Consider the following 27124-nt stretch of genomic DNA (forward strand, 5'->3'; position numbering starts at 1 on the left):
CTAGACTAGACTAGAAAATTGTTCATTAATATTCACGAAAGAAAAGATAACAATCCCAGGAGCGAATGTCATGATAACATTTATCACACTTTGAAGCTTTTTTTATTATTGTATTATTTCGAAGATTTAGGAATAAAACATTTATTTCTAGATATATTTTTCATAAAAAAATGTTAAAATTCATTTTCTCGAGTATTTTTTTAAAATGTCATGTAGCGCCATCTACATAAGTTATAAAGTATAAATGTCTTCAGTACATATGTTAATAATATCAAACAAATAACTTTTCCGAAGAAAGTTTTTTGATAGAACACCTCTGTTAAAAGATAGAACTGATCTAGATCAGTTTCTACTTATCTAGATCAAAACCAAAGTTGTTAAAATAATTATTATTACCATCTAAGATACTTTGCTAAAGACACTAATCCTCCAGGATATATACCCAAGGCGCTAGAGGTTTTGAGCGTCGAAAGTAGCATTCTGCTCCACCGTACGACGTCTGAATTTGATAAAAACATGAATAAAATTGAGTTTGTTTATTATTTTTCTTTCATCTCATACATTTCACATTTGATTAAACATCCTTGAAACATTTTTGAAATCGTAAATTGAAAATCTAAACATTAAAAATAAGGTTCCATTTTTGGTACGCTTTCGGTTTTGGCAACTGAAAAAAATAGAATTGTTGCCAAAAACGGACTCCCTACTGTAGTTCCAAATATTGTAAATACAAGAATAAATAATCAGTATTCAATTTAAAACAAAGATTATGGTTATTCAGATAAATAGAATAGTATTCGGCCTAATTACTCATTCAGCTAAACTGCGTTCGGCCAATCAGTACTCGGCCAATCGACATTCGGCTAAAAGGCATCATTTCATCATATTTGTTACATATGAAATAAAATGGGAAATAATCGAACTTTTTTGATACGATCGTAATACAAGGGGCGGCAAATAAACTTTCTGCCCCGAGTGGCAAAAAACCTCGCGCCGTCACTGATGAGGTCCCTATCAATAATGTGAAATTGTGAAATAATCTTATTTTATTGTTTTTGTAGAGTTATCATATAAAATATCCATACCAATGTAACGTGAGAGACTAAAGCCCCGACCGCATAAGTAACCTGTTCAATAAGCAGAATATCATTCACCCCATCGAATTAAAATGTTGGATAATATGCTTTTGTAATCCCAATATATTAGAATATACTCAACGAAGACAATAAGCACATAAGCATATTTTTCTATTTGTTCATCCACAATGATAAAACATAATTCTACTGATCATTACAAATACTTTTCTACTTCATAGAAAACATTGCGCTTCACCCACCACCGACACCAACCAGGCAGCACTGCCGCGCACATGGCGCGCGGTTTCGAGAGAGTGCAATGAGTGACACGACGAAATAACGGCGCACCACCCGGTTTGGCGCGTGAGCGAGTGCCGGTCGGTCGCATCAGTTTTCCCAACCATGTGCTGGCCGGCCGTTATTTCCACTGCCTCCGCTGCTGATGCTAGATTTTTTTTTCATTTTCGCCATTCCTCATACACATTCGTTGGCTTCTGTGTAGTTAGAACTGGCTGGAGCGAGTGCGGGGCGCGCTTCTTCTGCCGAAAATTGCCTCGCACCATCCGAGAACCAATTCGTATATTTATCCCAAAGAGCATACATATATTGTATGCGTACGGTTGGACGGACAGCCGCATGCCGCCGCCGGAGAACATCAGAGGCAGAAGAAGCGCTTCGACGGCGAAACTGACTATGGCAAGGGGCGCCCGGATTGGACTTGAGTCGCTCACGGTGTACGTACCATCTCGGAAGGAGGAGGTTAGCTGATGGTGGTAGCACACAGTCAGTCAGTCAGGCAGGCAGCCAGTCAGCCGACCGTTCGGTTAGTTTAGATTCGTCCGCCAAAGTGATCGCAAGTGAAAACGCAGTTTTCCACAATCGCGACGACGAGCCGGTTTTTGTTCTCAGTCCACTGTGTACAGAGATAGGGAAAATTGTCTTTGAGATTGGGTGAGAGATTTGTCTGTGCATGAGTTTATCTTATTTTTGGGAGATTTCCCACGACGAGATATTCGGGGTGCTCGATTTCGCGACATTGTGTGCCCCACGAAGAGTTGGCCTCAGTCGACAGTGAACCACGTCTAGTGTGAGAAGTTTGCCTAGAAGTACCGTAGTAATTTTTCTTGCGAGCAGCGAGCGTTCTAACCGAGCGACCGATCATCATCGATCAAGAAGGAAAATCTTGACCGGCGGGTGGAAAAGTGTGCCCAAGCGCGCGCGGTCGAAAGTTTCGCACGCGAAGGTGTGTAGCTAGTATTCTTTCTATTGGTAGAGGATTGTCGTGAGCCGCGGTGTGTTGTACGTGATCGCAGTTTTTGTGGTCCAACGCCCACCAAAACTTTTGTCGACCTACGGTGCGCCGAGCGTTCTGCTATCGACTCCCCCACTTGCCCATACTGCATTGGGGGGTTTTGCGATGGAAACCGACGACCAATTTCGTCATTATATAAGTTTTTATGACACAGTACTCAACCGTTTTTGAACAGCCTCGACGACACGGCTGAACGGGCAGCAAAAATAAAAAAAAAACTTCCAACAATTTGTCCAAATCGCAGCACCAGTCGCCGCAGGGAGGAAGGAAAACAATAACCAGATGTGTGAAATTGTGGCCAACTGGACGGGCTAGAGTGGAGCTTGTGCAAAAGTGAAAATTTTACCGTATCAAAAATCTCCGAAATAAAATCAGTCATTTCGAAAAAGTGCTTCTCGGGAGTGAAAAGATAATTTTGTACCCCAAATTGCCAGGAAAAGTGCCGTTGGTGACGGCAGCGGCAAGGAAAAGTCACCCGAAAGTAACCGTGAAATGAGTCAGCCAGTCAGTTAGTTAGTCAGTCAGTCAGTCAGCAGCAAAGCAAAAGTGAGTGAGTGAGTGAGGGCTGGCTGTCTCCGAGACAGTTTTTCCCTATGAAAGAGTACACAAATTATAAATCTTCTTGCAAGTCTTGAATAATCGTAAGTCGGACACGACGGCGGCACGGCTTCGAGCAGGCAATCTCTATCGGGATCAGACACATTTCGAGTTGCGTCGCGGAAAAGCCTGGGCCATAAGCGGCAAGTGGCTAGTGGCAAGCGGCAGCAGCAGTGGCTGATTGTAGCGGTTGGTAGTAGTGGTAGCGAAGAAAAATAAATCGGGGATACCCATCGTCATCGACGTCATTAGAAGAATCATCGCGCGGATGTGGTGCCAGCGGTTGTGCTGGTGGAGAAGAATCAGAATCAGTTTGGCACTGTGCAAAACCGTGCAACCTACCGACTAGACAGTGAGTGTGCGTGTGTATGTGTAGGCGCAGGGAAAACTGACAACGTGTGGAAAACTTGATCCGACGGCCGATTCACCCGATGGAGAAGGCGGCTTCGTACACGGCTTAGGACGTGCCGGGCATGCTGTCCGATATGACGGTTGAAGCATAAATCATATTTCGCGAGGAGATTTGATTGCAAGTAAGAATCTATTTACGAGTCAGATGATTGTAGAACCAATCAACTGCCACCTTTAACCAGATCATTCTCTTTGCAATTAATTAATAAGAAAATGTGGACTTTGTCTATTGGAAAAGTAGTACTTCAGTTTGATTGTATCTACTTTTCGTTAACAAGTCTTGTGTTTGTATCGGTCTCTACTCTTATTAGAATGTGGGAGGATCGACTTGTCCTTCAGACAGATACTTAACCCAAAATTAAAACACTACTTTCAGTTATAGAAGTTTCGTTTCGACTTCGTCTCATCAGAATCCGATACTAACTTAGTGCCAGGACGAAGCTAGCGTCGGATTGACGTTAACTCGAAAAGCGGGGTCCTGAGCAAACTCCTAGTCAAGCGTGATGCTCCACATGAAAAGAAATTCTGTTAAGCTGAGCTTGAGCTTGAGCTTGTGCGACCACCCCTGGCTGCCACTCCGTTATCGATCTGGACTAGCTGAAGTTGCACAGGGAATAAGTAGATAGTTATGCTTGGGAGAAGCGAAACTTCTTTCAATGTGCAACTCCTGGTAATTCTGAAGTGTTTATTGATCAATACCGGCGCTGCATTTTGTATACTACTGCGCACTCCACAAGTATGACGGGAGGGGAATATTTGTTAGTAAGTATAGAAGTTGAATTCTACTTCTTCTTTACCGACGCCAGAGAGGCGACTTCACTATCTGGACTAGATATCGATTCATCAACTCATGGATCGGGAACCAACGGCTTTACTTCCCTTCCGAAGGAAGACGTGACCACAGATTTTTTCACCTCAGAAAAATCTCAACGACCTCGGCTGGAATTGAACCCATACCAATTGGAATGAATGGCGGTCATGCTTACCACTCAACTCCCGGCGCCATTAGGAATTATGTTAAGCTGATGAGAACTAGAAGTCGAAACGCAAATATAGCTGTTAGTTTTGTGCACGCGCAAATGTGATATATTAATTTTGCTCACATGCAAAGTACAGGTCACGGATGATACCCCGCAAGTACAGAAGTTCTGATTGCTGATGAGATCATAGCGGGATCGGAACATGGCTAGTAAACCAATGTGTTGTACTTTTCATCATTGTTTCCCATGAAGTAAATTTGAATTAATACCTTTTTATGCAAGAAGGACGTGGATTTGCGTTTCTATTTCATCAGTATCTGGAGAACCGACTTGGTCAACAATCTAATAATTTGTCTTTGGGAAACAACATCTGTGGTTAGCTATTTGCTTGTAAACACAATTTGCGTTCCAATTTGAATTTAGTGTCTTTAATATGTTGCTTCAAAGTCTCTCTGATCTGTTCGGGATCTGGGAATCCTTTAGCAAAGATTATTGAGCTCATTCTGGTTCTAGTGTGAGCCGGACAGTCATAGTGTGTATCTGGATGATTCCGTTTCATTTGCGAATTTCCTGAAGATACTATCTTGACCCTTTCCTTACTTGCCCAAATGAAAAATTCCTTAGTCTTTCTTCTTGAGTACTTAAAAGCTGTCTTGATTTAGATTGAGGTGGTAAGGTATCAAAGTGTTTGCCCTTCATGCCCCCAGTTATCTAGGAGTTGCTAAAGGTTTCTAAATCCAAATCCAAAGCATGAATCAGGACCTATGAAACGAGGTGAGGTTCTTTACGGACACAGTTAACCTCACTTTTATTGACGGTTCACTTCACTTGTACTGTTTACATGGACCTAGAAAAATTCTTTGCGAATAGCTTCGAGCGAATCTAGTCGCCCCCAAAATTCCAGTCCACGTCAACGTGAACTGTCAATAAAAATGAGGTTAACTGTGTCCGTAAAGAACCTAAGTGAAAGAAAAAGATTGGTGATGACCAGTTTATTTAAAAAAATATTTAATATTTAAATAAGAATTTTGGAAGTTTATTATCTGATCATTACATTGAGAACTTAATGTTTTAAACACCGTTGGGACTTTTGGTAAATCGTGGGAATGGGATTTTTTTAACTGATCTCGTAGTGAGGAGCTTATAGTCATGTCAATATCAAATAAAATACCTGCATGGAAACATCCACATAGAAACTGATGCAAAAGGCATTTTCCGTTGTGCTCTAGCAGCCCAGGATCAGTTTTTATGAGTATTTGATTTTCTTTTGTGGTATCAATTATTTGAATAAAGGGCGAACACGAAATTATTGCGACACCGAAAATGTCATGCCAATTTAATCTTATAATGTTTAAAATCAAACCAAAATTTTAGGGTAGTTTTATACATATATTTACTTCAAAAATCAAAAGAAAAGTTTATCGATGGAGCCTTGAGTGTAAAATTGAATGCATTTTCGCTTGATGCCGTCCATCAAAGTCTTTACAGTGTCATCCGGTACCAGTTTCTCAGTTCTTTTTTTCCATTTTCTTAACATGTCCTTCTCGTCTTTGACTGTCTTCTTGCTCTTCCGATGTTCCTGCTTCATCATTGCCCAGTACTGCTCCACCGGGCGCAGCTCCGGACAGTTTGGCGGATTCATGTCCTTTGGAATGGACAGAATTGGCCTCATACCACTCCAGGACACTTTTAGAATAGTGGCATGATGCCAAATCTGGCCAAAATAGCGGAGTTTCGTCGTGCTGCTGCAAGTTCGGCAAAAGGCGCTTCTCGAGGCACTCAGATTTGTAGATCTCGCCATTTACTGTGCCCTTTGTCACCAAAGGCTCACTCCTCAGTCCGCAAGAGCAGATGGAATGCCAAATGAGATAGTTGGAGGCGAACTTCGACATTTTCTTCTTCTTAAATTTGTCGTCCACATAGAACTTGCTCTGCCGGTGAAAAACTCCATCCCCGGAATTTGCTTAAAATCGGCTTTTATATACGTTTCGTCGTCCATCACACAGCAGCCATATTTTGTCAGCATCTTCTCGTAGAGCTTCCGTGCCCGAGTTTTAGTTGTCGACTGTTGCCGCTCATCGCGGTTTGGGAAGTTCTGTACCTTGTATGTATCTAGTCCAGCTCTCTTCTTTGCACTCTGGGCGTAGCTTTGCGACATGCCGATCTTTTTAGCCAAATCACGGCTTGAGACGTTGGGATTTGCTTTAATCATCCGCTGCACTTTTCCCTCCGTCTTTTTGTTCTCCGGTCCCGGTTTTCTTCCAGCTCCTTTGCCGTGGTCCAACGTCAACCGCTCCTGGAACCGCTTCAACACTCTGGAGACGGTTGAATGGTGAATGTTCAACATTTTTCCCAACTGCCGGTGCGACAGGTCAGGAAATTCCAGGTGTTTGGAAAGAATTTGTTCTCTCGACTCGCGTTGGTTCACCTCCATTTTCGTTGAATCGAAAAACACGACTTCGAGTTTGACAGCATGTAAATAATACACACCAATGAGAAAGTGTGCAAAATTTGGTTGATTTTTACCCAATGGTAAAAAAGTTATGCCCTGTTGAATGTGTCGCAATAATTTCGTGTTCGCCCTTTAGCCACTATGCAGGATTGGAAATGAAGAAAATTTAAAAAATCAAGTTAGTGACTATTTATAATGTACATTTGAAAACTGAATTAAATGGCGTAATACAATTTCGTATACAAGGACTCATTCTTATGTTACTAACTTTAACAGTGAAGAAAAGTAAAATAAATGCTCGAAAACAGTTTTTACGGTCAATATCATATAACTTCGAGGCAGTCAGCTATGGAGTTTAAGTGGGATAAGGTGCCTATTTTCACCATGCTAAGTAGGGTACCTCACTAATTCATTAATTTCTTGGCCTACAATCAATGGAATGCGTAAAAATGGACATCAACAGCTTTACGTCGTTGTTAAGAACCAATATAATAACACAAATGCGCTGAAAACAGTGCAATTCTCGTGTTTGAGCGCAAGGAAAACTCGAATCGAGTGCTTCTATTGTTGCGCTACCGCTAAACTTGTTGCTAAACTTTCACTTAAATAATTTAGGTACCAATCCTTTGCCGTATCAAGAAGTTGTCTCCAGTTCACTCGGTCCATGGCTGTTTGTCTCCTCGCAGGGCACGAAGACTCCGCAGTTTCGCTTAACACCCTTTTTATAGATGGGACATACTGCTTCCTCCATCCAATCCTCCGGTAAGATCTGTTTCTTCAAGATCTTCAAAACCACCCGTTGGAACGCTCTAACTAACGCCTCTCTTCCGTGTTTCAGCAGTTGATCATTGCCAGCGGATTTATCAGTTCTCAACCGTCCGATTTCCTCATAAATCTTAGGTAGATCCGGTGGCTGGGAATCTGTCGTCGGCTACGCGTGTCCCCAGGCTAATTCTTGTGATACTCTTGTCGTCTACTGCTATTTCGATGTTCGTGATAATACACTTATCGATCAGCTCACACTCGGTCATTAGAAGGTCTCCATTAGTATCTTTTCATATGTCAGCCTGTGGAACATAGCCTTTGCTCGAGCGATTTACCTATTCGTAGAATTTTCGGAACTCTACAGATGATCCATCGCTTCGGTATCCCGATCTTCCTGAAGAAGTTCTGAATCTATACTCGCATTACGGAAGGTGCGAACATATGTGATGTCGGAGAAGAAACTTCAGTTCATTAGAACGTGGTCGATTTAGTTCTCAGTTTGTTAACTAGGTGATCGCTGGCGAGGAGCTTTACATTCTGCCGCGGGCTCCAAATGCGCGCAAAATCCATTTTTCTCGTTCTCGGATCACGCTTCGTGAGGGCAGTGCACGTTGACGATGCTGTAGTTGTAGAAATGGCCGTTGATCCACACACACATCCTTTTGCTGATTGTCTGCTACTTGATTGGAGCATCTTGCTCAGTACTACAAAGCGGATGCGCAACTCGTTTGTTGTGCCGTCCATCTAATAAAATGTAACCGCTCGATGCCCGCTTTTCCACACATTCTGTCCCGCCAAGCAAAGTTCCTACAATGCTACTGATTTCAAGTTGCGAGTTTTCAGTTTATCGTGTAGGGTTCGTTAGAACTCCGGGCAAGCAAAGTGACTTGCAGTTCGATGTGTCAAATTTTCAATCATAGTTCTTTTTTCGTTATGTAAGCTTTGATCGATTGTTCCGATCCGCCTTTTCTTCCTGATTTTTCGTAAGGTGGTGTTTTATAGGCGGCTTGTTGGGTTTGACCCAACCTCCTGTCTCGTCGAAGGACAGCCTTGCAGGGTTTCTTTGCCACATCACGTATTTAGTTCTTTCTACGGTGGGGTTATAGCGCCCATACCCACTCGCACCTTATCATTTCGCTTCCACTGCAGAAGGCGGTAGTACCCAGTCGATGCCGGCCTACAGATTAAATGTCAACAATAGACGCACAGGGAAGCATGAGATAGGAGCTTGTGAACACTGGGAAGTATTCACCATTTGACGACCAACCTTCGAAGTTGGTTTCGAAATTATGTGACCGTAAGACAAGTTGTCGAACATATATTCCACTTTAAATGTGTATATTCTTTGATTTTATAACATTTAATAAAAGAAAGTTATCTTTGTTATTGAAAGTTATCTATGAAACGTATTCTTTTTTTCTCAATTGTAGAATGGAATGGTTACCATAGGATGAACTGTTTTTGTTTCTGAACTTTCAATATTTTATCAAACTTACATTATATTGAAGCATTTTCGAAAAATTAACGATTTTCATCAAATCCCCCCACAAACCAAATTTCTGGCTACGCCACTGGAACAAATCCCATACAAAGTTCAGGCATGTTGGTCCGGTAGCTAGACTTGTCCGATTTGCTTCAAATTTGGAGCAAATACTCCTGGTGGGACTAGGAATCGACTCAGGGGTGGGCCGATAGGGGTCGTTTTTTCTTGTCACACTACTGTATATACCTCCGCATCTCTACGTTTGCCACGGGAAGGAGTTTTTGTTAGTAGTATGCGGTATAGAATTACACAAATCTGGATTCACCTTGAAGGGTGATACGATCCATGCAACTCGCAGTAGTGTTATTGTGTTTGTTGTAATGGGCAGCCGTCTGCCGAGAATTTACGATAGATTTATCGTTTATTGAATTAATTTTGAAATGCTCGGTTTGTAAAAATAGCAACTTCAGCTCCGAAGTGTTGCATAAGTTTAATTGAATCAAAAAGCAGGTGAACGATTTTATTATTCCTTGCTGCTTCATTTCGGCGAAACACGGCATTCCAAAAGCAATATAATATAATGAAAAGCGATTAGTTTTTGTGTCTGCAGGCATTTGTCGATATATCTATGTCATTAAAGGTTTCGTAATACAGGCGTTATTTATCGTGTAGAAATTTTGGTACAAATTTCGCTTCGAATAATCGAATCATCCGGATAATCGAATCAAAATATTTTTTTAATTTCTACATAAAGTATATTTGTTATACGTCGAAAAACAAAACATATATTGAATCTAAGGTACATACATCAATGTTTGACTTATGGAACTCTTTTTGGTTAAACCGTTTTAATAAGTGAAACGAATATCTTCTATATTCTGTAAAGTGAAAGAAAGACATATTAGACAAATAAGTTATATAGCCAACTTATTTTATTCGAATAACTTATTTATTATTTAACTTATTTTATTCGATTATTTTGTTCGATTAATTTGGATTAATATATTTATGTTTGGTCTAATAATCAAGATGCATAAAACTAAATTCTCTGCGTGAAACTTCAATCAACTTAATGCTGGTTTCGGTAAATTCAGACTGAAATAACAAGTGAATTTGAGATTACGCACCACTGGTTTGTATACGACAACAAAACTTTGGGAATACTCTACGCTAGATTCCACTGTGAAGCCCAAAAATTTGATTCAAAACCTCCAACACAAGTCCAATAATGGACGCCTAATGTTGGTCTAACGAAGGACCAGCATTGGAGGGATGAATATTGCATACGTTACAAGTAACAAAAACGCACAACTTTTTTATGCGTACGACATCAAGGAGCGTGCGTTGTTCAATCAGCTGCCCCATCATCATCGTCATCATGGGCGCTAGGGCTTTAGCGAGCCAATCAGAAATTAGCTGAATCTTGGTTGCTGGATAATTTTTGCTCTAAATATGCTTGTTCAAACGCATTGAGTGATTCAGGTTGTTATACATCGTCACACAGTAAACTTTTTTCTCTTGTTTGCTTGGTGGAAACATCCGGGATCTTCATTTAGCTATTGTTCGGCGTTCTACGTACAGTCGAGTCTCCTACTACGCGGATTCCTACAACGCGGCTTCCTACTGCGCGGATTCCTACTGCGCGGTACCCGCGTTCTAGGATACCCATAGCTTATGGGATTTCGACTAATTGGGGCTGTGGCCGATTATTTCGTCCGTGTCAACATGTAGCGCCATACTTTCTTTGGCAAAGTTGTTGTACTCACTTGGGCCTAAAACTTAGTGTAATTGGGTATCCTATTAGTTGAGAACTATGCCGCCAGGGGTGTTATGAAGAGAGAGTAAATAAATCGAAATTCTCGTCGTAATTTCGACTATCATCAAATGGATTCAATGTCAAATATATCAAGACCCTGATTATTTTGAAAGGTAGTGTCTTTGGGGAATTTATAAAAGAAGTCCCGAGCTTCTGGATGGTAGAAAGTATAACTTGCAATTACCCCACCAGGCGGCGCTAGTGCTAATGCAAATATTCAACACATGTTAAAATAATTCTATATCTCAACAACTTGATTAGATAGACTAGTACTGTCTTCAGCAAAGTTGCTCGAGAGGTCGAGGACTACCCAACGGTGACAGATTAGTTTGGAATATTCTCACTATGCGGCGCTCGTGAGCGTAGAAGCTTTCAACATATGGTAGATTATGATGTATCTCAAAAGTCTAATAACTTGGAAAAATGGTGTTTTCGTCGAAGTTCTCGAGGAGGTCAAAGGCTACTGGATTATGGATAGATTAAACTGGAATGGACCCGCCAGGCGGCGCTAGTGAGCATTTTCTTTCAAAGCATGTATCTCTAGATCATGATCACTTGGAAGGGTGGTGTCTTCGGCAATATTTATAGGCAGGTCGAGCTCTGTCCTACGGCGAACAAATTAGTTTAGAACTCGCCCACTAGATGGCGCTAAAGAGAATGAAATTTTCTTAACATTATAGATATATTTCTAAAGTCTGATAATTTTGGAAAACGCTGTTTTTGGTAAAGTTCTCCAGGGAGACAAGTGCAGTTTGACAATGTATAGGAAAATTTCGATTTTACCCACTAGGTGACGCTAGTGAGCACGAATTTTTCGTTTAAATTTATGCATCTCAATATAAAGGTAGTTTAGAAGTGTGGTGTTTTCAACAAAGTTTCTCGAGAGGTCGAGGACTACCCAACGGTAACGGTAACAGATTAGCTGCGCCGCTTAAAGGCTGTTCACTGAACAGTATTCAGTGCATTTACTTCGTAAAGAATTATTAGCACAGTTCTTTTCAGAGCGGTGCAAAGTACTGACTACAGTGAAGATCCTATTGTATTAGTCCTCGTGATTGTCCGCCTCCGATTTTTTTTTTACAACAAATTTTGTCAGTTTTTGACCCTATTTTGCCAGCCACATTTAAGGAAAAGTCTTCTGATTTAATTCTTCTGTGTTACATGATGGAATTAAAGCGAAAGTCTTTTGCTTAAGTGTGTTAAGAATTCAAAATGTCGATGTTCTTAAAGTGATTAAAAAGTTTCGAGTTTTTTTTAAACTGGTGCGATAATAGACTTATTCCGATGAGTTGTTTAGGCACTGGCGGCTCCAGGGGGTGGCACGAGGGGGCACGTGCCCCTCTATTCAACCAAACCTTAGAGGATTCCTTGGAACATATAAAATAATTTCTGTGTTTCATTTGACAAATTTTTCGTCACACTCCACGCCTACCAGGAAATGCGTTTCCAAGATTCGAGATTTCATTTTCCAAATCGTGCATCAGACACATTTTTTCAAGAAGGCGTGCCCCCTCTTTACCATCCGGCTGGAGCCTTACCATCCAGCTGTGTTTAGGTCTTTATATCATACTTTAGATAGTCCCAATCAATATGAAACAAATATGTTCAGATTTTGTCAGTCTTCAATACATAATGGTGCTGACAAAATCGATCATTGTATTCATTCCAAAAATTACAGAGAAAATCACAAATTTTAAATTGTGTTCTTTCAGTAATTAAAGCTGGCATCTACAGAAAATCATTGTTTGTAGTGTATCGACTAGGTGCGTGAAATTTTACAGCACATTGCATTGAATTGAAATATTTGTTGATTAAATAAAATTTCTTTATTTTCCGAAATAATAAAGAGAGTTTAAAATTTTGCGCTTCCATGAATTATAGCTGATATCAATTTTTATCGATTTTTATATTTAAATATTGGGATAGAAAAAAATGTTTTTACGAAAAATGCGAATTTTCTGTATTTCTACGTAGTTTTGTGAATATTTTTTTGAGAACATAAAATTCTGGTCTTCCAGAAACTGTAGCTAGAATCAATTGTAATTGATTGATGTACGAAAATATGTAAGTCATCGCATCGAATTCAAAATTATGTTCTAAATAAGTAAAATTTCCAAGAAAATTTCTGTATTTCTACGAAAATGTCATTATTTTTTTGAAAATATTTATTCTTTCAGAAACTGTAGTTGGCATCGAATAAAAAATTATAGATGTGTAATGTAGTTTGAGGAAAAAAAATGTGCGCATAATCGAAACAATTTCTTCGGATAATCGAGTCTACGGATAATCGAGACTACGGATAATCGAATATGGCTGTATTATTATTAATGATAATTATGTATTGGCTTCTTTCTGAGGATGGTTGAAGAATAAATAAGCTGAAACGTTAACAACAGAAAGAGTTTTTTTATAATTTTTCATCGAACAACATCAATCTAAAAATGTATACACCCAAAAGATTGGTAAAATCACTCGAATCTGAAGTAGCACCATACGCGTCCAGTTATATCTGTCTATGGCAAAATAAATTACTGGCGAGAGGAATTGGAATTTATATTTACAACTATTGAACGTCAAATTTGTAATACTCTGAGAAATCGTCGATATCTTAACTGAAAAGTAGGATGAATCGGTGGCTAAAGTATGGGGAAACAAGAGGTATAATGATGACTTAACCAAATTTCTAATTTTTTACCGAAAACCTTTCCTGCAAGAGTAGTTTTATATAATTTATTACATGTACTAAACCAAGCTATGTCAATTGGCAATTCGCATTCGACAGTTTACACGACGTCACCCGCGTTTCTGGTTGGTATGGTCAAATTTATGTCGAAGGGTGTCAATCAAGATTCTCTGACCGGTTCCTGGTGTCACATCATTAGCCAATACGGTATGCGCGCCGGTAGAGATGCTTCGACATTTCCAACGATCAATTCCTTAAATTCGTGGAAATTCATGTATTCTCATGAAGAAATCCGGATCAAGCTACGGCCCAGTCCGGGGACAATCTGACAGAATGTACTTATTTCATATATTTCACTTATTTGATAGTGGCGCTAGTATACCATTACCATATGAATGCTATCGTTTATAGTTTGTCTCTACTTTCCGTAGATTTCTATTCGCTTGCACCAATATTTTCCGATAAATTCACTTTGACTTATGCAATAAAAAATTGACTAAACCGTTTTGCGCGTTAAGGGCACAAGACCTAATTTTAATTAAGTTTTGTTTTTTTTGTGTTTCGAATTCATCTCGTCAGTAACTAGCACCATCTGGGTGTCTAGTTAGACGATGCATCTAAACTAGTACCCAAATTAGCGCCTTATTTCATATATTTCATATATATGATGTTATTTTGGTATGCTATATGAAATATCATTGGTACACCCGCAGTGTTGGCAAAAAAAAAAAGATTTTTGGCAATTAATTCCATCTATCGAACTTTGAACAGCTATAACTTATTGTAGACACATTTTAGCACCATGCATCCTTCGGCAAAGTTGTTCAGCATATCCTGGACTACACTTCTATCTAATTGTTGGTATACTGTAGGAAGAATTGTAGTCTGTAAAATTGAAAATGCAAAAAAGTACGGCGGGTCAAATCCAAACGACCCCAAATTTTGCACGGCTGTTTGGGACCCCAAATGGAATCGAAAAAGTGCTGTGCTGAAAAAACGATCATTTTGCCCCACCCTATTACGCATGCATACAAGATTGCGTACAAGTTTTATATGTAAAAACTGTGAATCATATTAACTTTGTCAAATGGAAGTAACTAAGTCTTTCAGTTACTTAATCTTATTCTAAAATACTAATTAATAATTAAATATTATCCAAAAAATAAATACGATGCATTAAAGTTTAAACTGTCTTTAATTATTTAAATTGTTTGAAGTGTCCTATACGACACATTTTTTGTCGCCGCGCAGAAAATTGATCCTGTGTCTTACTTAAAATTGCAAGTAAACATCTTCCATTCACAGACATTGGGCTACATAATATGTCTACAAAATGGTGTACTACAAGCCAAAAAATATCGTCATTGAAACAAGAAATAAGCTTCTAAACAAACCCGTCCTAACCTAATCGATATTCTCCTACGGTTTTATGTATTCATTCGAATCACAAAGTAAAGTTAAATACTACAAAAGAAGACTGGGTGTTGTGTATAGAAGTAAACAGCGTCAAGAAATGGTTAGGTGTGATCGGTTCAAAACCCGAATCCGGTCCGAATCCGAAAATTCCAAATTCCAAAAACCCATACCCGACCCGAACCCGAAAGTTTATAATTTCAGAAACCCAGGCCCGACCCGAACTCGAGAAATTTAAATTTGAATACCCGGAACCTGACCTGAGCCCGAGAAGTTAAAATTACAGAACCCGAACGTCCAAAAAATCCGAACTCGACCATCTCTAGTGGTAAGGGACGCGGACGAAAATAGCTGACCACTGCCTGAAAATTTTCATTGTATCAGATGTCGACTTACCATTTTAAATATAAATATAAATCTACCATCTATGGGTACCATCTATGGGTACCCTGTCATTCCGGTATTACTGGAAATGAATGGGTGACGGATTGGCTAGGCTGACCGCATTGGTTCAGAACTAATTTCACCACTTTCCATAAGTTGGATATAACACATGGTTCGCTCTTGGGCAGTATCCGAACATATCAACCATTGCACTATAGCCCCAAAACCGTATTTAGGAAGACAAAACTGTTTGAACAGTTAGATATACAGTAACTTTCAGCAAACTTTCTTAGTACTTTCTAGTCAATTTGTCCATGTTAGTTAAATTGGGGTGGCCCTTGTGATTAGGGTGTTCAACTTTTTCGATTTGTAAAATTTAGCTAAATAATGTTCTACAAAGTTATGAAACAATTGAAATGAAGAACTTTGTTGAACAATCTGTACGACTATCTCCAATGGTTCATGTGTTAAGATTTTTCAAACATTTAAGGGGGGGGGTGACTTTTGAAAAATAGATTTTTTTAAAATCTTTTTATATGTCTTTTCATATGTCAATTTCTGCTTTCTTCTAGAGATTACACTTTTTTAATGTGAATCAGCGTCGACTTTCGTGGTACGTGCTAAATGTAATATGTAATGTAATTTAATATACATTTCCACAATTATATTGAACATAACCAGCTATTGAATCATAGTTTGGATAAATGAGAAAGGCACAATCGCACCACGAGATGAATTAAAAGAAGTTTTTTTAAAGTAGGAATTCTTCAGAAATGTTAAAGAACTTATTTTGCAAACATCTGTACTGAAGACTTAACATCTCTATTTATAGAACACTCGAAGTTATAGACCGTTTTTCATGAAAGCTTCAGCATATTCCAGAAAGTTATTTGTCTTGGCAAGATACGTTTCTTTAGAGAAGAGATCATTTATCTTTTTTATTTCGATTATAGAGGCTTTAACCTTATGGTCATTTAATCAGTCATCAAAACCACAACACCATACGAAAGGGCTTTTAATGTCCACAAATTTTCCCGAAGTCGTCATCGACCCATATTTAACGATTTTAGCGTAATTAATAGGTTGCGCCTGATTTTGAATAAAAACCACTTCGTGCCAATATTCTTCTTAATCCATTTTTCGAAACGGTTGCACAATTGCTAGTGAAGCTTAAACAATGTAAACATTATACATTGAACTAGTTTCACCCAAAATTTATACACAAAATACCTAATGGAAAACAGATATGGCAATTTGACAGTGATGCCATTTATTTTTATACACCGTCTACTGTTTATGAATAAATGACAAATCGTCCCCCAATATGGATGAAAACAGGTTGTTACTCTATTCTCTATATTATAACAGAGAATTTTAATACTCTTTATCTTATTTTTTACTTTTAAATCTTTAAATCAGACACTGAGAGAAAATGTCGAATATTAACAAATTTATGGCTTCCTTTGCAGGCCAAACTCCACGCTTTTCGTTTCTTCACTAACAGTGAATATTCAAACTCAGGTTACCTCCCACCGTACCGACGATGAGAAATAATTGAAACGGTTTCTAGGAAAGTCTATGAAAATGTGTTTCACCTTGAAATGTTAAAATGAATGAATGTGGCACGAGGATCCATAAAATACTAAAAAGTTCACGTATTTGTGTTATTTTTATGAACATTGTAAATTACGGCAGAATGAAAAGCAAAAATTTCACAGCTTTTTTTAATACCTAATCGTTTAACAACATTTATTGTCATTTGATTAACGTGCCCGAATGTGCAATCGACGATAGTGTATAAGCAGGTACGTATGTGTATCATTCACCATCTCCCCGTTGAACGGTGCACAGGGTGAGGTGAGCACCAAGAGCAAAGTGGGGGCGTGCATCGCACGGACAGACGATCAAGAGCCGTGCTAAAAACTGAGATGAGATGAAAAACTCACCACGGCTCGAGTTGAAAGAGTAAATATAGATCACCCCATATCGTCCGGTCGGTCCGTCGGGCGATCGGTTGATCGGGTCGCTCACTCGCTCAATCCGCTTGCTTGGTCCTCCTAGAGCGAGCGCAGTGCTGCTGTTTGTGTGCCAAAGAGGCGCAACAGAAACGGTACCTATAGATATGGCTGTTGGTAGGACACAGTGTACACCTTGAGTTGAACGGGAAAACGGACCGACCGAATGACGACCACGACTACGACGACGACGACGGATGGCACACGACGCGATTCTGGGTGATGGCGGTGGTGGTAGTTCTGAGGTGCGTGAGATCAAGTGCGCTGCGGGAAAAGTCTGTATGGTTGAAGACGCCTCATGTACACAGGATGACGATGATTTTCTTTGCGGGATTCGGCCGTCTTTGCATCTTCGCCTATGTAGCAGCATCGCTAGACGAGACCGAGTTGGAAAAACCAACGCTGCCGAAACGGAAAGCGACAGCCATGGTGCGATACGAGAGAAAGAAAGAGAATGGTGAAGTGATGAAAATTGCTTACGATGTTTACCAGAAACGATGTGGCGTGTTTATGTGTTTGGGAACCTTACTCAAACTGACTGCACGGTTACCTTCGTCGAGGTGATCTTGATCGAATGCAATCAATGTGGGTAGGGAAATCCTCCACTCGAACGTGTCACAGGAGAGTGCACGGCCATGCAGTGATTTTCCATTTGATGCTGCTGGAGGGACGACTGTGATGGTGACATTATGTATGTTGTATGGAATAGGAGCAACTTTGTGTGATTGATGTTAGTAACTCAGAAGATTCACCCTCTCTTTCAGTTGGAAAACTGTCATATTTTTGTTCCCTATACACAAGAGGCATAGCTCGATTTGCGGCATCTAGTTGGTATAGTTTATAATAGTTAACATCCATAAGCGTTTTAACGTAGAACGACGTTTTAGTATTCGATATGGGGGTACACTAGGGTGGTAATTATTTTTACGTTATTGGAATTTTATCCATCACTGGTCAAAAAATGAATCAAGGTATAAAAAACAAATTTGGGCGAAATTTGAGCGTTATTTGACAATTTTAGCACATACCCCAAAAGCGATTTAAGTTATGTGAACTGTTTGAATTTAATGTCTAACTGACGCCAATTTGGTGTTAGTTTGGACATACCATACATAGATACATAGCAGGTTGGTGTCAGTTACTGATGAGTGGAACATGAAAATTTCATATCCAACTTCTTTAAGCCTCTAATGCCCAAATTTTTGTTTAGCTTGAAAAAACTTCTGTAGATAGTGTTCGTGATTAGAAAGAAGAACATAATATTGATCTTGTAAGTAATGGGTTTTGGTTTAAACCTTAAAATATGTCAGGCGCCTAGAGGCGGTGTTGGGCTTATAAGGATGAAGAACCTTTTTCTCCTTCTTAATTTGATATTAGCGAGTATAGATGGTTGCTTATATTTTACGTTACATTAGAACGTAAATTTCATAAACTGTATGGAGTATTTTAGCTAGCTCAATTTGTTGAATTGTAGACTTCCTATTTCTAACTAATTTGCATCAGAGATTAACGATGAAAATTTCAGATAGTTTTTTAGCTTTTCTTCCAGTTTTGCGTCACTGTGCTTTGATCGTTTGGCTGTATTTATCATTCAAGATGACGATATGTCGGGAAATAAGCGATCAAATGCAAATAAAATTAGTTTTGCCATTTTCCTATAGAAAGGCTATGCAATCACTTTAAAAATCGACTTTTTAATCGAGGCTCGGAGGGTTGAGTCTCTAATATCATTCGACTCAGTTTGTCGAGTTCGGTAACTATTTGTGTGTGTGCGTATGTGTGTGTATGCATGTATGTGATCAAAAATATGCACATCGGTTACTCAGAAATTTAAAGAATTGAATTTCATTGAAATCCGACTTCCAGTTCCGGAGTTACGGGTTGAAGATAGAGATGATCGAGTTTCAATTTTTTCTAACCCGAACCCGAACGGATGGAAAATTGAAAAACACGAACCCGACCCGAGCCCGAAATATTAAAATTTGAAAAACCGGAACCCGACTCGAACATAAACATTTTAAAATTGCAACACCCGAGCCCGACCCGAACTCGGAAATGAAAATTTTGTAAAACCCGAGACGGACCCGAACCCGATAATTTCAAAATTTAAAAACCCGAACCAGAAAATTTATAATTCGAGAAACCCGATCTGAACCTTGTTAATACGGAGAATCAACCAAAGATCCCAAAGATTTTTAAATTTAGGCACCCGAGCTGGATCCAACGCTCATCCATAAGAATCATCCAAAATCACTATAGAAATACTCGAACCTGAAGTAGCATAATACATGTCCAGTTATATCTGCCTATGGCAAAACGAATTACTGGCGAGAGAAATTGGCATTTATATTCACTATTATTAAACGTCGCATTTGTAATGTTCTAAGAAACTTAAAAGTCGTCGCTATCCTAACCGGAAAGTAAGATAAATCGGCGATAAACGCATGGGGAAACAAGAGGCATATCAGTCTATCTTCTGACCTCGCACAAAGCAGAAGCAAAAAAATCGCTACGCTTTAGCAGGCTATAGGCACTAGTGAATCAAGTCAGCTTTTGTTATATATCAGTGCACAAACAAATTGTGTCGTTGCCCCCACCTACGGAGTGAAATGAGTTTGTCAAATGAAACAAAGATTCCCGTACTACGGGATAACACGATTTCGATCGACTTTAATAAAACTCGTGTTAGTCCCACAGTTCAGGAAGTGGAACAGTTAGTTAATGTTAAAATGGAGCTTAATCTCGCTGAAATTACGTACATTCAGCTACACCACGTAAAAAACTGTGTTTTGATCACGTTTAGAAGCTTAGCACAGGAAGAAAACTTCATTGCATAAAACAACAGGTCGAATTTAATAACACCAGATTCAAGATCCCCGTGCATATGGAAAACGACATGGTGGACGTGCGTATTCATGATTTGGCCCCGCGCACTGGGGATGATTACATCAAATGAATAATGTCGCAAAATGGAGAAGTAGAATCTATTAATAATGACACTTGGAGAATTTTTTTCACCGGCATTCCCAATGGCGTTCGTGTTGTGAGAATGCGTGTGACTAAACCAATACCTTCTTACATGACTATCGAATGCAAATCACCGAAGGATGGCGTGACCTATAAGCAAACAACACTTATCACATATCCTGGGCAGACCCCAACAGGCCAATTCTGTAACCATACAGCTCACTATGGAAAATCATGCGCCGAAGCAACTAGTCAGAACTCATCTACTACAGCCAACTCTAACAACCAGCCACCGACACCTTCAGATAAACCAAAAACAACGATCCAATTAACCAATAATGCAGGTACAACGATCACGACAATCGCTCCTAAACCAACAACCAGCACTGCCAGAAAAGAAGTAAATTCCGATGAAGACGGATTTACAATAGCGACCCGTAAAAACAAGAAACATATAAGAACCTCTGATCGTGAACAGCAAGAAAGCAGTACCGATGATGACATGGACGGGAACGATAACGCGAGAGAAGGCAGACTGAATGACCCCCAAGCGGCTTCACCGCCAAGGAAAAGGATCTCAACACGCAGCAGCAAACTGCGTCAACAAGATCTGGCAGACTGACAATCTTATAAGCTTTTTTTTTATTTCTACTTATTGTAAAAAAAATAAAAGACCCACGGCTCAGTTGTGCTAACGCATTGAGCCTTTTCAAATAAATCATAAGATTTAAAAAAAACAACAAGAGGCATAATGATGACAGATTCAAACAACCTTGCCCATCGTTCGTAACCAAAATTTTTAATTTTGACGTAGGACTTTGTTTTCTTTGTTTTCGACATGGGGTGCACTTTGCAAATTCTACAAAAAATTGTATGTAACGAAAAGTGGTCCAATTTTAAACGCATATAATTCAGCCATCTCACGATAAATTTTCAATTTTTTTGCGCATATCGCCCAGAAATACTTCTAAGAATAGATTCCAATAGATAAACCCAAAGATTATTGATATCATGGCATTAAAAATTTAAATAATGTACAACTTAGTCAAAATTTCGCGCATTTACACACAGAAGATAGCGCTTCCCGACCCGACAGATTCGTGTACCTAGCGCGCTACGCTTCTGTGAATTACGTCATCATCGACTATTTAAGGAACGGATTTAGCCGGACAAGCTCAGTTGCCTGTTGAACGGCAGGCAGCCAGTGTAGCTGAGTTAGAAGTCCGTTGCACTGGCTGTGGAGGTATGCTGCCCAGATCCGTCCAACACGCGACGAAGCTTGTCCGTTCAAACACTATGCTTTCTTTTGTGTTGTGCTTGTTTCCAGCACACTTTTATGTATAGTCTCGAACACAATTATTCGTACACAAAATCGCTTGTACATTCGAGCTCCATTTGCAAACATGGTTAACATATGGCGATTTCGCTTGAACCTGAAACTGAGTCAGGTTCTAACCCCAACGGCTGTCAGTTCATACATTTTGACAGCAGTTGGGGTTAGGAACTGACTCCAGTTTCGCCTCAAACAAAAACCACAATAGTGTCGTGATATTAGTTGTCTCTTTCGCTCTATTCGTCATCATCAACGTCGACTCATTTTGCTTTGTGCGCTTGGGTTCAATGTTTGATGCGTATTCAGAGACGACCGAAATCTTCACGAATCTCAAAAGAAGTCTGGCGGGGGAGTTCTTGTGGGTGTTTCGGCTCAATTTAATTCAGAAATTCTATTCACAGTGAAGTTTAAGGAATTTGAACATGTGTGGGTTAAATCAAACATTGCCGGCGAAATGCATGTTTTTGCCTCTGTATATTTCCCACCAGAGCATGCTAATATAACATCGTACGAAGCTTTTCTCCAAATTGCTGAACAAATTTTATCTGAACTCCCAGCCGAGGTTAAAGTTCACATTTACGGAGACTTTAACCAACGCAACGCAGATTTTATTCCGGACTCTGAAAACGATCATATTTTAATCCCAGTCGTGGGAGAAAACGAAACATTGCAGTATATTTTCGACAAAACTGCTAGCATAGGACTAAATCAAATAAATCACGTAAAAAATCGACAGAATTGCTATCTTGATCTTTTATTTACAAACATTCAAGAAGACTTCTGTGTATCTGAATCTCTAACTCCTTTGTGGAAAAATGAAGCATTTCATAGTGCTATTCAATTCTCCTTATTCATCCATGAAATTAAAAAACTTTGAGGAAGTCTTTGAATACCATAAAGCCAATTATGACAATATCAGGCGGAAGCTAAGTAGTGTCGACTGGCAAAATACCCTTAGAAGTGAAGGAAATATTGTAACCGCTGTGGACGTATTTTACAAAATTATTTTCAAGATAATTCATGAAGAGGTGCCTATTAAGAAAAAAAGACGACACGGCAACTCGAAGTATCCCGTTTGGTATAATAGACAAAATAAGAGTGTGAAAAATAGGAAGCAAAAAGCCCATAAGCTATATAAGAAAAACCAAAATAATGAACACTTGGAAAAATATTTCGACATTTGCGATAAACTAAATATGGCCATAGATTCTGCACTTGCGGATTATAACTCAAAAACGGAACAGCAGATCAAATCTTGTCCAAAGAATTTTTTCAACTACGTCAAAACTAAATTAAAATCAGACAATTTCCCATCAACAATGCACTTGGATGACAACGTACGTGATAGCTCGGAAGAAATCTGCAACCTATTTGCAACCTTCCACGAAATATATACGACTTTTTCTGAACAAGACCGTGATCGCGAATACTTCGCTTTTCTTCCCGATTTTCCTTTGGATATTAGTGTCAATCATGTCATAGTGGAAGATATTTTTAATTCTCTAAAACATTTAGATGTATCAAAAGGTTCTGGCCCTGATGGAATTCCACCATTATTTATGAAAAACCTAGCAACCGAGTTAACTGCCCCATTGTTCTGGCTGTTTAATATGTCTTTGCAATCTGGACAGTTCCCTAAAATATGGAAAAAATCTTTTTTAGTACCTATATATAAATCTGGCAAAAAATCTGACGTACGTAATTATCATGGGATAGCCATAATTTCCTGTATTCCGAAACTTTTCGAATCAATCATTAACGAAAAAAATATTTCTTCAAATAAAAAACAGAATTTCCAACCTCCAGCATGGCTTCTTCAAAGGTCGTTCGACCTCAACAAACTTACTAGAATTTATTAATTATACATTGATTGCAATGGATAATGGAAACTACGTGGAGGCACTTTATACAGACTTTAGTAAAGCATTTGATCGCATTGACATCCCAATGTTACTTTATAAATTGACAAAGAACGGTATTGAGCCTGGGCTACTTACATGGTTAGAATAATATCTCTCCGAACGTCAGCAAATAATTAAATTTAAAGGAAAGCAATCTAATCCAATTAAAGTCACCTCAGGATTTCCACAAGGCTCTCATTTAGGTCCTCTATTGTTTATTTTATACGTGAACGATATCTCCTTCATTTTCAAAAAACTGAAAATACTAATTTATGCGGACGATATGAAACTTTATTTGGAGATAAGAAACGCCGAGGATATTAATACATTTCAAAACGAAATACAAATTTTCCACATGTGGTGTCAAAAAAGCCTCTTACAACTGAACGTGAAAAAGTGTAATTCAATAACCTTTAGTCGAAAGCGACAAACACCGAATGTTGAGATTACCTTAGGAAATCAGACTGTAGTAAAATGTGAAAGAATTAGGGATTTAGGAGTTATATTAGATTCAAAGTTGAATTTTATTGATCATTATAACACAATTATACACAATTAAAAGCTAACAACATGCTCAGTTTTATAAAACGCTTTAGCTATCATTTTGAAGATCCTTATACAATAAAAACATTATATATTGCATATGTTAGGTCGATATTGGAATATTGCAGTATTATTTGGTGCCCTTTTTCAAGCAGACATGAAGAACGAATAGAATCGGTACAAAAACAGTTTTTATTATTTGCCTTTCGTAAATTAGGATGGACAGCATTCCCTCTGCCATCTTATGAAGCACGCTGCTTGCTTATCAGTATTCAAATATTAAAGGAGCGTCGCGAATTCGCAATGCTCTCATTCATTAATAATATCGTTTCGCATCGTATCGATTCAGCTGAAATTTTATCCAAATCGAACTTTTATGCACCTTCACGACAGCTACGAAATCGAAGTATATTTTCAATAACTCCTTTTCGCACAAACTATGCAAAATATAGCCCCATAAATCGAATGATGTCTATTTATAATCACTATTGCGACTCAATTGATTTTACAATGTCTAAAGTAAAACTAAAACAATATTTTTTACACAAAAGAAATTCTAACGCGTAAGAGGATGATTCTGTAAAAGCCGAAATTGCTTCATTTATACTAAATTCACGAAATATATGATTTATACTTAAAAATTAGTATTAGCTTTTGATGATGTATGATTAAATCTACGAATCTAGATTTGATGCAAGCCTCTACCACATACAAATTTGTATTTGCCTCTACTATTGTTCAGACGACGCTTTGTATGTATCGAGCTCTAATCCTCACGTGCTAGTTCAGGAAGTGAGCAGCCTACTGCGAAGATGGCGGGAATGCTGCTAAAAAAATCAACGATAGAAGCATAGCGAATGTGTATGTAGGTATATCTAATTTGTTAGCAGGGTTACCATATTCACAGATTTTTTTCACAATTTTTTGTCACAGATTCTTTTTCACAGATGGCAGTTTTTTAGCATTTTGATGAAAATTTCACAGATTTTTAGAAATATTTTAATTTTTACAGAAATTTTCGGAAATTTTTCGCGGATTTTTTTCCTATTTCAGTTATCACAGTTGGTAAAAAGATATTTTTGACCGAAACACAGATTTCAATGTGGCATCCCTGTTTGTTAGCGGTTCCATGAGTAACCTGCATGATAGCAATCTGTGCTTTCGTTACGCAAAAACGAAAACTTTCCTAGCAACAAATTTAAGCGTATCGATGGAAAGCACAACGAAAGTTTATTATTTAGTTTCGATCAGTTCACTGATTCATTTCCACTTCACGTGATTCATTTCCATTCAGCCTATCCTATTTTGATTCTGCTAATAGGTACATACTAACAAGCCTATTTGATGAATGAATACACTGCCACTCAAAAAACCGTTGCAAAAGCACATCTAAGTGCATATATAAAATTGTTATCGATTCTTGCAATTTTATAGTTTCGATATATGATTAGGACCACTGCATTCGCTTCATTTGTATTTGATTTAGTTTAATTCGGATCGGATCACCTACTACAAATGAAATGACCTGATAACCAAGAAGGTTTGGTTCAATATGCAACATTCGATATTGATTGGTTGTGCTTTAACTATATGTAAGAAATATGTTTGATTTATTATTACTTTACATGTACTAAGAAAATAAATATTTTACATTAAGTAGTATAGTACTACGTCCACAGTTCATGCAACCCCATAGGGCTGCCCCTTTTAGTTTTTTTTATCGAAAACTATTCCTACAAGAGTAGTTTTGTAAAATTTATTACATGTATTAAATAAGGCACTGTCAATTGGCAAATCGTATTCGATAGTTTAAACGACGCCACCCGCGTTACTGATTGACACGGTCGAACTTAAACTTGTGTCGAAGGGTGTCATTTAAGATTCTCTGACGCGTTATTGATGTCACATCATTTGCTAGTATGGTATGCGCGCCAGTAGAGATATTTAGACATCTCCAATGGAGTTCTCATGGCTTGAACAATATTTTTACGATAAATTCATTAAAATAGTGGAAATTCATGTATTTTCATGAAAGAATCCGGATCATGCAACGACCTAGCCCAGGGACGATCTGACAGAAAATGCTTGTTTCATATATGTACCACTGAATTGATAGTGGCGTTACCATATGAGTGCCATCGGTGATAGATTGTCTCTACTTCCCGCAGATTTCTACTTGCTTGAACCAATATATTTGCCACCAAAATTTACTTTGACTTGGTTTATTGATTATCATGAAAAATAAATCACATGGAGATTTTAGACACGAAACACTTATTGTTAAATGCTCTCTCATGAGTACTCGTTTAAAAAATAAAATTATTCGGGCAGTTTGCGAATTTGAAGAGAAGAAATTTCAAACATGATTAATCTCCGGAAGTCGCGCAAATGGTCCACTGAACGAGAATCCGCTGGTGCGTTAAGACGATTTCCCTAGATGTTCAGAGCAGCGTGCACTCAGTGCACTAGCGCGATTTCCGTAAGGTTAAAAAATACAGTAGTTGAGCATCAGAAAATTAACGAATTCTAGCGATTTAAAGATTAAATTTAATTCGGTTATATGTGCCATCCATTCATATCACGAAGTAAAGTACAGTAAATAAAATTAATACACACAAAATTTGTCCAGTTTTAGAAGCCGAGGCCACCTTTCCGGAACTGATCGTAGTTCTGGATATGTTGTTGGGAATACGGGGGTTATCCCCCTTTCCGAAAAGCAAAAAAACTGTCATAACGGTCTTCAAACGAGTCTTGCGACGCACAATTTTTTATGATTTTGTAAAACAAACGCACTGACCAACATTTTGAGAGTTTTTGGTAGAATGGGCTACGACCTGGGGTATTTCGGGGACCTTTTTTCTCCGGCTAAGAGGACACTTTTCGACTGATTATAAAACCCGTCTAGCGGGGTATCAAACTTCATAATTTTTCAAAACAAGTGCACTGGATTTTAAGAGTTTTTGGTCAAATTGGCCTTTAGGCCAATAGTGTTG

General features: G+C 38.6%; 1 protein-coding gene across 3 annotated transcripts in view; it reads left to right on the forward strand.

Moving 5' to 3' along the window:
- The first annotated feature begins 1906 nt into the window (after nt 1-1906).
- LOC131694104 (protein vein) overlaps nt 1907-27124 on the forward strand; it is a 243015-nt gene continuing 217797 nt past the window's right edge. For all 3 annotated transcript variants that reach the window (XR_009306405.1, XM_058982501.1, XM_058982500.1), the window contains exon 1: nt 1907-3518. The gene's annotated coding sequence lies outside the window, so the exon portion shown is untranslated. The remainder of the gene's footprint in view (nt 3519-27124) is intronic.

Source organism: Topomyia yanbarensis, chromosome 3 (genome assembly GCF_030247195.1).
Source record: "Topomyia yanbarensis strain Yona2022 chromosome 3, ASM3024719v1, whole genome shotgun sequence".
Taxonomy (NCBI): domain Eukaryota; kingdom Metazoa; phylum Arthropoda; class Insecta; order Diptera; family Culicidae; genus Topomyia; species Topomyia yanbarensis.